This window comes from Podarcis tiliguerta (genome assembly GCF_965153285.1).
Source record: "Podarcis tiliguerta genome assembly, chromosome: 16".
NCBI classification, from domain to species: Eukaryota; Metazoa; Chordata; class Lepidosauria; order Squamata; family Lacertidae; genus Podarcis; species Podarcis tiliguerta.
In genome coordinates, this window is record NC_139549.1 from 29,807,217 (window position 1) to 29,820,931 (window position 13,715).

Genomic DNA, 13,715 nt, shown 5'->3' on the forward strand with positions numbered 1-13,715 from the left:
TTAATATATTACTTTAAGCACAAAAGAAGAGCCTGTTGGATCCATCTAGTAGTAGTAATAATAATAATAATAATAATAATAATAATTTATTATTTATACCCCGCCCATCTGGCTGGGTTTCCCCAGCCACTCTGGGCACCTTCCAACAAAACACTAAAATACAATAACCTATTAAACATTAAAAGCTTCCCTAAACAGGGCTGCCTTCAGCTGTCTTCTAAAAGTTTGGTAGTTATTATTCTCTTTGACATCTGGTGGGAGGGTGTTCCACAGGGCGGGTGCCACTACCGAGAAGGCCCTCTGCCTGGTTCCCTGTAACTTGGCTTCTCGCAATGAGGCAACCGGCAGAAGGCCCTCGACGCTGGACCTCAGGGTCCAGGCAAAAAGATGGGGGTGGAGACGCTCCTTCAGGTATACTGGACCAAGGCCGTTTAGGGCTTTAAAGGTCAGCACCAACACTTTGAATTGTACCCGGAAATGTACTGGGAGCCAATGTAGGTCTTTCAAGACCGGTGTTATACGGTCTCAGCGCCTGCTCCCAGTCACCAGTTTCTAGTCTAGCATCTTGTACTCACAATGGCCAACCTGATGCCTTTAGGGTACCTGCCAGCAGGATTCGCACACAAGAGCACCCTTCTCTCCTGTGGTTTCCAGAAACTAGTATTTGGAAACATTTACTGCTCCCACTGCAGAGGCAGAGAAAAGCCATTCTGGCCTAGTAGCCACTGATAGCCATCTCCCTTCATGAAATTGTCTAATCACCTTTTAAAAGCCATCTAGGTTGGTGGCCGCCGATGCCTCCTTTCCTGTGGCAGTGAGTTCCATAGTTTAGCTATGTGCCGCACAGAACCTTCAGAGGTGTTTAAAGTGGGCAGTGTGTCTGGGTCCAATGATATTTTGATATGCAAATTGTGTGTCTTCATTTTGTGAAACACTGGAGCGGAATGCCATTGCTTGGTTGATATTGGTCAGTCTTCCCCAAAATGGCGACCTTCAGATGTTTTCGACTACAATTCCCATCAGCTCCATATAACATCCGTTTGAGGAAGGCTGTTTTTGGTTAAATGAGCATGCAAGCTTGCAAATGAAACGTACGCATCAGGAAGTTGGAAATTTGGTTTGAGAACAATTCATTAAAGGTCAGCTTTTTTTTTCTTGGCAATTTACATCAGTCCAGCCCTTTATATTACATAAACTTCAAGGTATACTCAGCCAAATAGTATCAGGATTGAGGGTGCTGGTTGTCTGACTTTTCTCCCCCTCTTTAATTACTCTGACTTCCTGCATATAACTGTGATTTGCTCAATGAGCTTTTTAAGTTGCAATCTTTCGCAGTCTGCATCTGTATTTGAAGCTGTTTTCACGATGTTGTTATTGTTCTATCACTTATATGGGGTCCTGGGCTCCTTTGGGAGGATGTGCAGAATATAAAATTTAATGAAGCATTCTCATCATCTATAGGAACTGAACTGGTGTAGGGGTCTCCAACATTAATTATATTTCAGTTTTCAACAGAAGTACTAGCATGTTCAGAAGGTAAAAGGTAAAAAGTAAAGGACCCCATAGCGGTTAAGTCAAGTCAAAGGCGACTATGAGGTTGTGGCGCTCCTCTCGCTTTCAGGCCAAGGGAGCCAGCGTTTGTCCACAGACAGCTTTCCGGGTCATGTGGCCAGCAGGACTGAACTGCTTCTGGTGCAGCGGAACACTGTGACGGAAGCCAGAGCGCATGGAAACGCTGTTTACCTTCCTGCCGCAGTGGTACCTATTTATCTACTTGCACTGGTGTGCTTTCGAACTGCTAGGTTGGCAGAAGCTGGGACAAAACAATGGGAGCTCACCCCATTGTGCGGATTCGAACCGCCGACCTTCTAATCAGCAAGCCCAAGAGGCTCAATGGTTTAGACCCCAGCGCCACGCACATCTCTACAGCATGTTCAGAGGAGTAGGCAGCTTGGTGTTTTACATGTAAAGGGCCCAGCATTCAGTCCCTGGCATCTTCAGGAGGGCTTAGGAAAAGACTTCAGTCCAAATCCATGGAGATCCACTCTGGGTCAGTGTAAACTAGCCCTAGCCATTTTTGCCCTAGCCATTATATATATATATAATATTTATGCCTGCTGTACACTGTCCCTGGTGCCTGCCTGGATGAAGGGTGGGTTTAGAATTAACAAATAAATGAAATGTATTTGGGGAGTTGTTTCTCCTAGAATGCTGTAACCTTTGCTTAACATAATACAAAAATCAACTACCCTGTACAATCCTATTCTTGTCAAGAAATGTATTATCATTTACCTGGCTTCTAAGTTGACACGTGTGGAATTGCTCTGCTGATATATACCACTTTTGTACAAATCAATAGGAATAATACTCAGAAAGAATGAAACATGGGTGCAAAACATTCATATACCGTATTTTTCGCTCTACAGGAAGCACTTTTCCCCCTCCAAAAATGAAGGGGAAATGTGTGTGTGTCCTATGGAGCTGCCTGAACCTTGCCGCCGCTCCCGGACCTGTTCTGGGGACTGGGGTCAGGGGAAGTTTGGGTTCCCCCGCCCCAGCCCCGCAACTAAAAATGAAGCCAAGACAGTGCGCGGGATCCATCCCGCTCGCTTTCTTGGCTTCTGCCAAAGCTGGCTGGAGAGGTTGTGCATGGCTAAAGAGGAAGCCAAGACAGCCAGCGGACTGTCTTAGCTTCTTTGCCGTTTGGAGCTGGGGGGGGGGGGAAATAATTTCCCCCCCTTTATTTCCCGCCCCCCTAAAAACTAGGTGCGCCCTATGGAGCGAAAAATACGGTAATAGTTCCAATAATTCTTCCAACATGCCTGTACCGCAGGCCAGTGAGATTTTGACTAGAAAACTGGCAAATCAAACGCACAGCCTCATCTTATCTTTACATGTTTTAGTTTTATTTTTAGAGTCCTGGCAAGGTAGATATGCCTGGAGCTAGGATAAAGGGACTTTCCTCAAGGCTCCCCTGGGGGAAGTTAGTTCAGTTGGCATCCAAAATAGCTCCGCTGATAGAGCATGAGCCTAGGTCTTGCCTATCAGAAGTTCGGCGGTTTGAATCCCCGCGATGGGGTGAGCTCCCGTTGCTTAGTCCCTGCTCCTGCCAACCTAGCAGTTCGAAAGCACATCAAAGTGCAAGTAGATAAATAGGTACCACTCCGGCGGGAAGCTAAACAGCATTTCCGTGCGCTGCTCTGGTTCGCCAGAAGCGGATTAGTCATGCTGGCCACATGACCCAGAAGATTTACGCCGGCTCCCTCGGCCAATAAAGGGAGATGAGCGCTGCAACCCCAGAGTTGGTCACGACTGGACCTAATGGCCAGGGGTCCCTTTTACCTTTACCTATATATATGAGCAGCAGTCTTGAACACTTATTAGGGAATGAACAACGCAGCAGACAGTGGGATGTTCTCCTTTAAGTAAAGTACAGCTTTTATGGGAGCAAGCTCCACTGAAAGCAAAAGGACTTGCTGCAAAATAAATGTGCATGTCACTAAAACAATGACGTTGCAGGAAACTGAATAGCTCAGTTGGTTAGAATGTGGTGCTGATGATGCCAAGGTTGCAGGATTGATCCCCATATGGGGAAGCTGCATATTCCTGCATTTGGGGGGGGGGGGGGTTTGGACTAGATGATCCCTGGGGTCCCTTCCAATACTACAGTCTTATTATTGCAAGCATACTTTCTTCACTTTTAAATTGCATGAAAGTATGTGTTGCAGCAAATGAGCAAATGTTGCAAGATTGATTCCCTCCTGTGAGAGAATAATGGCAGAAAAGGGCTTCCTCTAAGATTGTCCCCATCATCTACCATTTTACAAGTGCTTTATAAAAATATATACAAAAGAGAAAAGAAATAAAGAGACATAGACATCATAATCATACAATAAACCAGTGCTTGGAATGAACTAATTTGGACCAACTAGCTCATGAAAACAATTCCAAAATCTCTGAATTTCACCTGAAAGTAGTTTCCATGATTTTCAGGTAAACTGAATATGAATAAAGTTTCTTTCACAGTGGGATTTTGGGCGACTTTTAATTCAGTTCATACACACACACCGTGTTCGACTGCGGCCATTGCATTTATCATTTTTATCTATCTGAAAAGTGATGCAGCTGTTTAAGCTTAAAGATCATAATTGTTGGGGAAAGTAAATAAAAACATTTTTTTCACATTGCATCGTGTGTTTTTTTATGTTTTCTTAGTCTTACTCAAGCTGAGCAACTTGTAAAATTTTGAAGGCTGGGGAAATATTGCAGAGGACCACATGAACAAAATGTGAACTGAACTGGAACGGAATTAAGTTTCTTTTTTGGAGGTGGCAACTTGGAACTGGAACTAATTCCTATTTTGAAGGGGTGAACTTGAACTATTGGAACTAAATGAACTTTCCAAGCACTGCAATAAACAAATAAACCAGCACAACAGACAAAAGCACCACATTTTTTAAAAACAAAAACCATAATAAATCACATCAGTGCACAACTGATTACTAGACACAACTATAAATTAACTAACCAGGGGCAGCAAGAATATTATTGGCACAAAAATGGAAGCAAGAAGAATTACCGACGAAAGAAGAATGGAGGATGAAATTAATGGACTATGCAGAACTAAATAAACTAACAGGAAGGATTCGAAATCTGCAGGACCAGAAATTCACAGAAGACTGGTGTAAATTTACAGATTATTTGAAAAGTAATTGTGATGATCAGACTACGTTTGTAGGTTTGCAAGAAGTAGGTTTGTGAGGTGAATTATTGGAACTATGGATAAAGGGGAGGATGGTTAGTTAAGATAATTAAAGGCAATATGAATTTAAGAAATTCATAAGAAGTGGTTAAAACGGTGGATCATCAGAGGTGCTGATGGAAGTCCAAAAAAAAATTGTATAAGTGGTGAAGTTTTGTCGTATGTATTATAATTTATATGTTAAAATTAATAAAAATTATTATTAAAAAATAAATTAATTAACTAACCAGGAATGGAAACTTGTTACCCTGCTGATGCTGTCAGACTCCCATCAGCCCTAGTCAGCATAGCGCACTGGTCAGGGATGATGGGATTTGTAGTCTAACCATATCTGGAAGGCCATGAGATCCCCATCCTTGCATTAAACCACTGGCAAAGGATACTTTCAAGAACTTTTTATCAGTTCTGAAAACTTGTGTGCAAAGATTTTTCCTGGGGAAGTTTGTTCTGAAAGGTAAGACCGTTTCCCCGTTCGTTAGTAAATTTAAGAAACAGCCTCAACGTTTTCCTTTGTATGTTTGCAAGTGCATTTTTCATCCACGATCCTCTCCAACTTTCCTTCCCCGCTGCCATGTGGAAGAAACTTTATCGTAGCTCCAATATTTTGCTGACAACATAGTTGATCTTTGTACTTAATTTTTTTTTAATGAACTTTCCCACCAGTGTTATCTGATTAATTGCGATGCCTTCTTTTTAGTCAGTTTAAATGTTTGTTTTTTATTCATTCTTCTAATTCAGTGGTTTCCAGAGCCGGGGGGGGGGGGGGTAACTCACTCTGGAAGGCAGTGAGATTAAAGGGGGGGTGCTAAGGAGGTGGGGGAGGGGCCTCTGGAGGTGTCAATAACCATCAGACTTTGAAACGATGGTATCGCTGATTCCAATTCTTCAATTTGTTTTATTAATTAAGCTGAATAGTTTTCACACTGGGTTTCGAATAAATATGCAAGTAACTCTTCCCATTTCAAACTTTATGGTGCTATAATCTTCCTTCGTGGGCCACGCAAACCACAATTTTGAATAATGCTTTTTATGGGGAGGGTGAGAGGCAGTGAGGACCACTTTATGGAACCCAGGGGGCAGTAGCCTGAAAAAGTTTGGGAACTACAGATCTAACTGATTACTTAATCAAAGCTTGCAGCCCGTAGCAGCCAATGGATTTCAAATACAGTGGTACCTCAGGTTACAGACGCTTCAGGTTACAGACGTTTCAGCTTACAGATTCCGCTAATCCAGAAATAGTACCTCGGGTTAAGAACTTTGCTTCAGGATGAGAACAGAAATTGTGCGCTGGCAGCGGCAGGAGGCCCCATTAGCTAAAGTGGTGCTTCAGGTTAAGAACAGTTTCAGGTTAAGAACGGACCTCCAGAACGAATTAAGTTCTTAACCCGAGGTACCACTGTACAAATCTGCACTCCTCTTTAAAAAAAGATTGACAGGATAACTCCCACTTGACTCTTTTGTGGTTGGGTACAGTAGCGTAGCGTGGGAGGTGCAGGGGGGGCCGGCCGCACCGGCCGCAACATCTGGGGGGGGGCGCTCGCACTCGCAGCTCTCTGCCCCTACCTGGCTCACTCACTCTCTCACTGCAGTGCTGGCTGTGCGAATCCGATCCGAGCCGCCGGGTCGCCGCCCACTGTGGAGGGGAGGGTGCCAGGCATGCGGTGCGGAGAGAGAGCGAGGGACTATCTGGGGGAGGGACAGTGCAGCGGGAGGGGGGGCGCAAATTACTTGCCTTGCCCCGGGTTAGGGGGCGCAAATTACTTGCCTTGCCCTGGGTGCTGACAACCCACGCTATGCCACTGGTTGGGTACCATGTCCACATTCACCAAGAGGGTCAGGGTGCCTTCTTGGCAAAGGGCTACAGTTGCTGTTTTGGAACAGGCAGCCAAAAACAACCACAGAAAGCATCACTACATTGAAATCGAGGTGAGCAGGGCTTTGCCTCCTCTTTCCGCTGCCCCCCCCCCCAAAAAAAACTTTTCATTCTCTTTCTAATTCTTCGAAAAGGAAAGAAAAAGCATTCGCTGCATTTTTCGCATTCCAGCCTCGGCTTCTTAAGGTATCTTGCAAGCTGGTACAAATCCTACCAGAAAACGGGGATTCTTTCAGCCTTGCAAGAGCCAACCTGTTCCGATGCATTCAGGGAGGGTTCCTAAATCTCTCAAACTGCACTACCCCTCCTGAGCAGATGGCACCGTACTTTGCGGCCCGGGAAGGGGGGGGTGGAAGGGTCGCAGCGGTGAAGCCAGATCACTACAACAACAAACAAACACCCTGAACACTTTTTAAAGCACCTTCCTCATGTCCCCTTTCCACCGTAAGGAATTCCCCCCCCCATGCCTTAACCCATTCCGTCACCAGTTTACAACGCACGCTACAACTGCACACCAGATCACACCCCTTTCTCAGCAGAGGAGCAAGAATCTTCAGATGCTTCTGTGGTTGTTTTTGAAAACAAATGACACGGCTTCTTAAACCAAACAGGTTTTAAAATCACAGAATCATAGAGTTTGAAGGGACCCTGAGGATCATCTAGTCCAATGCAGGAATATGCAGTTGTCCCATAGGGGGATCGAACCTGCAACCTTGGCATTATCAGCACTGCACTATAACCAACTGAGCTATCTAGGCATAAAATGCAGACACCCTCCCCTACCCACACAAGAAGGTGCCTTATACTATTGGTCCATCTAAGCTCAATACAGTGGTACCTTGGAAGTCAAACGGAATCCGTTCCGGAAGTCCGTTCGACTTCCAAAACGTTCAGAAACCAAGGTGCAGTTTCCGATTGGCTGCAGGAAGGCTGCAGGGATGCACATTCGCAACCTGAAGCGTCCGCAATCCGCAGTGGTGCGGGTTGTGACCCGGCGCTTCTCCATATGCGCAAATGCAATTTAGTGCTTCTGCACATGCGTGACTGCCAAAACCCAGAAGTAACCCGTTTCGGTACTTCCGGGTTTCGGCGGTCAGTAACCCAAAAAACCGCAACCTGAAGCATCTGTAACCAGAGATATGACTATATTGCCTCCTGGCAGCTGCTTTTGAGATTTTCAGACATGAGCCTCTCTCAGCTCTATCTGAAGATGTTAACGAAGGAACCTGGGCCCTTCTGTATGCAAATCGGAAGCTACCACCAAGCTACAGCCCTCTCCTGCAAAATATGCCTTTCCCACATAGAAGTGGCCAGCTTTTCTTTATCCCACGACATGCAGGGGAATAGCGGGTTGGACTAGATGACCCACCGGGTCCCATCCAACTCTGCATTTCGATGAAAAGTAAAAGGAACAAAGCACACACCCCAATTCCTCTTGCCTCTATTAGAGCAATGAGTTTGCACGATTTCTTGCGGGCTGTTCACCAGATCGCACTCTGCTTCTTAAGATTTCAGCTCTATCGGCTTCCAAGTTTTGCATCCATCCACACAGGATTAATTCTGTTGCAAATCACCACGCCACGTGTACAAGGAAATTAAGAGCAGGAGCCAATGTTAGTCCTACTCAGAGTAGAGCCATTAAAATCAACAGGCATGGCTAATTTAGGTCCCCTAAATTTCAACAGGTCCGCTTTGAGTAAAACTCATGCTGGTTTCAACCCTGAACATCCTTTATGAACGGTTTGATTTTCAAATACCGTTGTGGGTTTTGACAAGTGTTATTTTCAAAAAGAGTAGACTCAAATCTTTCCCCCCATGGACTACTTGAAAATTAATGATGCTCTTGGCGGGCTGCTTAATGACTTTTCTGCCTGTTGTAGCTCTGCTGTGCTAAGAAAGCTGAAGAAACAAGTTATACAGGTGGTCACTGGTGAAAAGCTTGCAGGCATTTGCTCAGAGTTCGCCACCCGGAGTATGCCTTTCTCAGAGTGGCCATATCCACATCATACAGTGGTACCTCAGGTTAAGTACTTAATTCGTTCCAGAGGTCCGTTCTTAACCTGAAACTGTTCTTAACCTGAAGCACCACTTTACCTAATGGGGCCTCCCGCTGCTGCCGTGCCGCCAGAGCACAATTTCTGTTCTCATCCTGAAGCAAAGTTCTTAACCTGAAGCACTATTTCTGGGTTAGCGGAGTCTGTAACCTGAAGCGTATGTAACCTGAAGCATATGTAACCCGAGGTACCACTGTATATTTAAATCAGGATTATAGCACTTTCAACAGTCACTGCTTCCTCCAAAGAATGCTGGGAAGTGTAGTTTGAATTGCTAGGAGACCCCCTGTTCCTCTCACAGAACTACAGATCCCAGAAACCCCTGGGAAGAGAGGGTTGTGAAACCACTCTGGGGATTTTAGCTCTGTGAAAGGAATTGGGGGGGGGGTCTCCAAACAACTCTCTGTACCCAACAAATTACAGCTCCCAGGATTCTTGGGGGGGAAGTTATGTCTGTTTAAAGTGCTATAGTAATGTTTTACATTACTTTTTAGATTTTCTTTGTTTCTTCCTCTTCCGAACCACTGTTTATGTGCAAGTCATATTTTCTTAGGACAGATCCACACTCTGCATTTAAAACACACCCAGCACATCATGCAAGGAATCCTGTGAACCATAGTTTCCCCTGTTACAGAGATACAGTTCTCAGGGGCGGAGTTTGGGTGTGCAAATTTCAGCAGTGCCTTGTGCAAGGCCAAAATTTGGCAGGGCCACATCCGTCACCTTCCGATCTACGCATTTATTACATCATAGTGGCAACGGTAGGGGACGCGGGTGGCGCTGTGGGTAAAACCTCAGTGCCTAGGGCTTGCCGATCGCATGGTCGGCGGTTCGAATCCCCGCGGCGGGGTGCGCTCCCGTCGTTCGGTCCCAGCGCCTGCCAACCTAGCAGTTCGAAAGCACCCCCGGGTGCAAGTAGATAAATAGGGACCGCTTACCAGCGGGAAGGTAAACGGCGTTCCGTGTGCTGCTCTGGCTCGCCAGATGCAGCTTGTCACGCTGGCCACATGACCCGGAAGTGTCTGCGGACAGCGCTGGCTCCCGGCCTATAGAGTGAGATGAGCGCACAACCCTAGAGTCTGTCAAGACTGGCCCGTACGGGCAGGGGTACCTTTACCTTTTAGTGGCAACGGTGCTCTGGGCTCGGTGCCCAGTGCGGCAGTACCAGTAACGCTCCCTAAATCTGCCTCTGCAATTTTCAGGCCCTTTAACAAACTAGAGTTCCCAGGATTCCTTGGGGGAAGCCATGAGCTTTGAACGCGCATTGGGTGTGCTTTAAATCTAAGGTGTGGACCTGCCCTGACTTACTTACCCGCTTTTATTCTTCCCTTTGCTACAACTGTTTTAAAAGCTGTAAACCACTGAATAGCTCGGTTGGTTAGAGCGTGGTGCTGGTAATGCCAAGGGTGCAGGTTCGATCCCCGTATAGGACAGCTGCACAATCCCGCATTGCAAGGGGTTAGACTAGATGATCACCAGGATCCCTTCCAATTCTATGAAATTGTTCTTTTTCTCTCTTTTTCCATCTCCTACTATATCTAAAAGAACTGAGAAATTTGGTCCCTAGTCACCATAGCTGAGCTAACGTATTACAAAAGAATACATATGAACCAGCCTAAAAGGTTTACCGGGGAAATTGGTATTTATTTTTTTGTAATGTTTTGGAACAAGTTCAGTGATAATGCCCAAACTGATCCTGCTTTCAGCCTGCTGTAACAGTATTTCTAGCATTTGTTTATTTTATTTATTAATAATAAATAAAGAAGAAAATTTTAAAGTGTTTTTATTTGTTTTATAACTTGTGTGTTCACCACCTTGGGCTCCTTTGAAAGGATGGGTGGGATACAAATTTAATTCAAAAGCCCACCCAAATGATCACTGAATGTGCATCACTTGTTTTAAACTATGGAATACTCTGCCAGGTAGAGATTAAGCCGGCGTCTTCTGTTTCAACATTTAAATGCCCGCTGAAAATGTTTCTATTCTGCCAGGCTTAGGCAGCCAATTAAGAATACATCTTTCCATAATATTTAGCTGATTTGTGGTTTTTAACATTTTTACGTGGTTTTAGGCATAAGCGTTGCAAAGCGATTTGATATAAATATATTTTTTAATAAATAAATAAACAAAATAATCAACGCACTGTTTTTAATTTGGGGTTTTTAAATTGCTGGGACCTTACACTGAAGGGCAGGAAAGAAATTGAAATAAAAGTAATAATGCAATTAACCAGCATCAAGTGACCTTAATTAAGATACCCAAAGGAAATTCAGACACACACATTCCTTCCACATGTTAGGGGCACATCTTGGAGATTTCTAGTAGTAGCCGTTCAAAAGCTTTTAAGCACCACTTACAGCTCACAAACTTTGGTTAAAGCGTGGCTAAAAAAGGAGGGGGTGTCTTTATTTACTGCATGAGCATCCTGCCATTCCTCCAAGGAATGGTCTACTCAGGCAGACGGTTGATTCTGGAATGGCTGGTAGCTCTATGAATTAGTGGTCTGCTGTAGAGCAGCAAAGATTTCCATCCCCCTAATATTTTTAGCAATAGGTAAAGGTAAAGGACCATTAGGTCCAGTTGTAACCGACTCTGGGGTTGCGGCGCTCATCTCACTTTATGGTCCGAGGGAGCCGGCGTTTGTCTGCAGACAGCTTTCGGGTCATGTGGCCAGCATGACCAAGCTGCTTCTGGCGAACCAGAGCAGCGCACAGAAATGCCGTTTACCTTCCCACCAGAGCAGTACCTATTTATCTACTTGCGCTGGTGTGCTTTCGAACTGCTAGGTTGGCAGGAACAGGGACCGAGCAACGGGAGCTCAGCCCGTCACAGGGATTCGAACCGCCGACCTTCTGATTGGCAAGTCCTAGGCTCTGGGGTTTAACCCACAGCGCCACCGCGTTCCTTTAACAATAGCAGCAACAAATGATTCCATGCACACACCCTAAATTATATTGGTGAAAGGAACAATACTGGTGAAACCAGAAGCAGAATTTTGCGTGAAAGGATTGGGAGTTCTGTTCAGTTTGGATGCTCAGAACTAGTTCCGAGGCTGAATTTTTTAAAATTCCAAATATATGACATTTGCACCAAATCCCTGGCTAGTGAAAACAAAGACCACAACAAGCTTAACATCTGTACATCCTTGGCGCATGTTGTCCTCCCACGTCCATTTTATCCTCATGACCAAGCTCACCTAAGTTGACCAAGCTCCCCTAAGCGTGCTTCATGGCTGAGGGAAGATTTGAACTCGGATCTTCCCATTTCCACTCCCAACATTCTAATCACTCCCCACCACAAACAAAAACTATGCCAGCATTCCCCAACCTGGTGCCCTCTAAAGGGTTTTGTGCTACAACTTCCATCATTCCACAAGGAGTGTGGTGGAGTCTCCTTCTTTGGAGGTCTTTAAGCTTGACAACCATATGTCAGGAGTGCTCTGATGGTGTTTCCTGCTTGGCAGGGGGTTGGACTCGATGGCCCTTGTGGTCTCTTCCAACTCTATGATTCTATGATTCCCAGACAGCACAACCAGAAGGGGGAAATTTTGAACGCGCTTTCAATCTGTGTTTATGGCACAGTTCTTATCATAGCTGTCAACTTTTCCCTTTTCTTGCGAGGAATCCTATTCGGAATAAGGGAATTTCCTTTAAAAAAACGGGAAACATTGACAGCTATGGTTCTTACTGCCCTGGGTGCAAAGCATACATTTTGCTCGGGATCTGTGAGAGTATTTTGCAGTTAACAAGCGTGACGCATGAATTGTCTATTAAAATTCCATCCCTGCCTAGGAAAATGTTTTGCATTTCAATAGGTGCCAGCTTCCAGATTTTGGGAGAGAACCCCGGGATTCCTAGTATAAAGTTTCTAGGAAGCCCCACACTTGGTCCTTTTCCCAGCACTGATTTCTGTCACAACAACTCAGGGCTGGAAGATTGAGAGCACAGATCAGGGACAGGCAACATGGTCCACCCCTCCAGATGTTGTCGGGCTGCAACTCTCATCAGCCCCAGCTAGCATGGCCTCTGGTCAGAGATGATGGGAGCTTGGGTCCAACAGCATCTGAAATACACCACGATGCTGATCCCTCACATGTCACCCCATCAGACAAACAGCCAAAATCCTGAAAGACTTTGGAAAGGACCGTATAGCAGGACAGCACATGTGAGCCAGTGCTGTGCAGCGGTTAGAGCGCTAGACTAGGAACTGGGAGTAAAGGTAAAGGTAAAGGGACCCTTGACCATTAGGTCCAGTCGTGACCGACTCTGGGGTTGCGGTGCTCATCTCGCTTTATTGGCCAAGGGAGCCGGCGCACAGCTTCCGGGTCATGTGGCCAGCATGACTAAGCCGCTTCTGGCAAACCAGAGCAGTGCACGGAAATGCCATTTACCTTCCCACTGGAGCAGTACCTATTCATCTACTTGCACTTTGATGTACTTTCGAACTGCTAGGTTGGCAGGAGCAGGGACCGAGCAACAGGAGCTCATCCCGTCGCGGGGATTCGAACCACCGACCTTCTGATCGGCAAGTCGTAGGCTCTGTGGTTTAACCCACAGCGTAATTCATTTTTACTAGCAAACTGGATGCTGAACTAAACCAATTCCAGTCTGGGAGGAACGCAGGGAGCATTTGTGTGACACACTAACGTGTCATGACACAGAGTTTGGAAAGCTCTGCTGTATCCACTATACCACCCTGCCTTCCTAGAGTACTTCTGCTATGGGGCAGCTCTATAAATTACCGGTAAGTAGGTAAGCAAACATGGGCAAAGCAAAATGTCACTTAGAGAAGGATCTGAAATATTTTCCTTAAAGCTTGAATTTGTTTTAGTCTGGATTGTTTCATTTGTTGTTTTAATGTGTTGTAAAGCGCTCTGAGATTATTTATTCAAAATATAAAGTGGTATAAAAATGAAATTACTATCATTATTATTAATGTCTCATAAAAAAAAATATATGGCACCCAGACATTCCGCAGTGGCAACCGCAACCTAGGTTTAAGGTGGCATTTTGCGGTTAGTTTGTAT

The 13,715-nt window shown here is 45.3% G+C and overlaps 1 long non-coding RNA gene across 1 annotated transcript in view; it reads left to right on the forward strand.

The window, feature by feature from the left end:
• Positions 1–11,618: 11,618 nt before the first annotated feature.
• The window catches only part of LOC310666922, an 81,942-nt gene continuing 79,845 nt past the window's right edge, over positions 11,619–13,715 (forward strand). Inside the window, exons 1-2 of the long non-coding RNA XR_014506106.1 lie at positions 11,619–12,067; positions 12,216–13,140. This is a non-coding gene — a long non-coding RNA (uncharacterized lncRNA). The remainder of the gene's footprint in view (positions 12,068–12,215; positions 13,141–13,715) is intronic.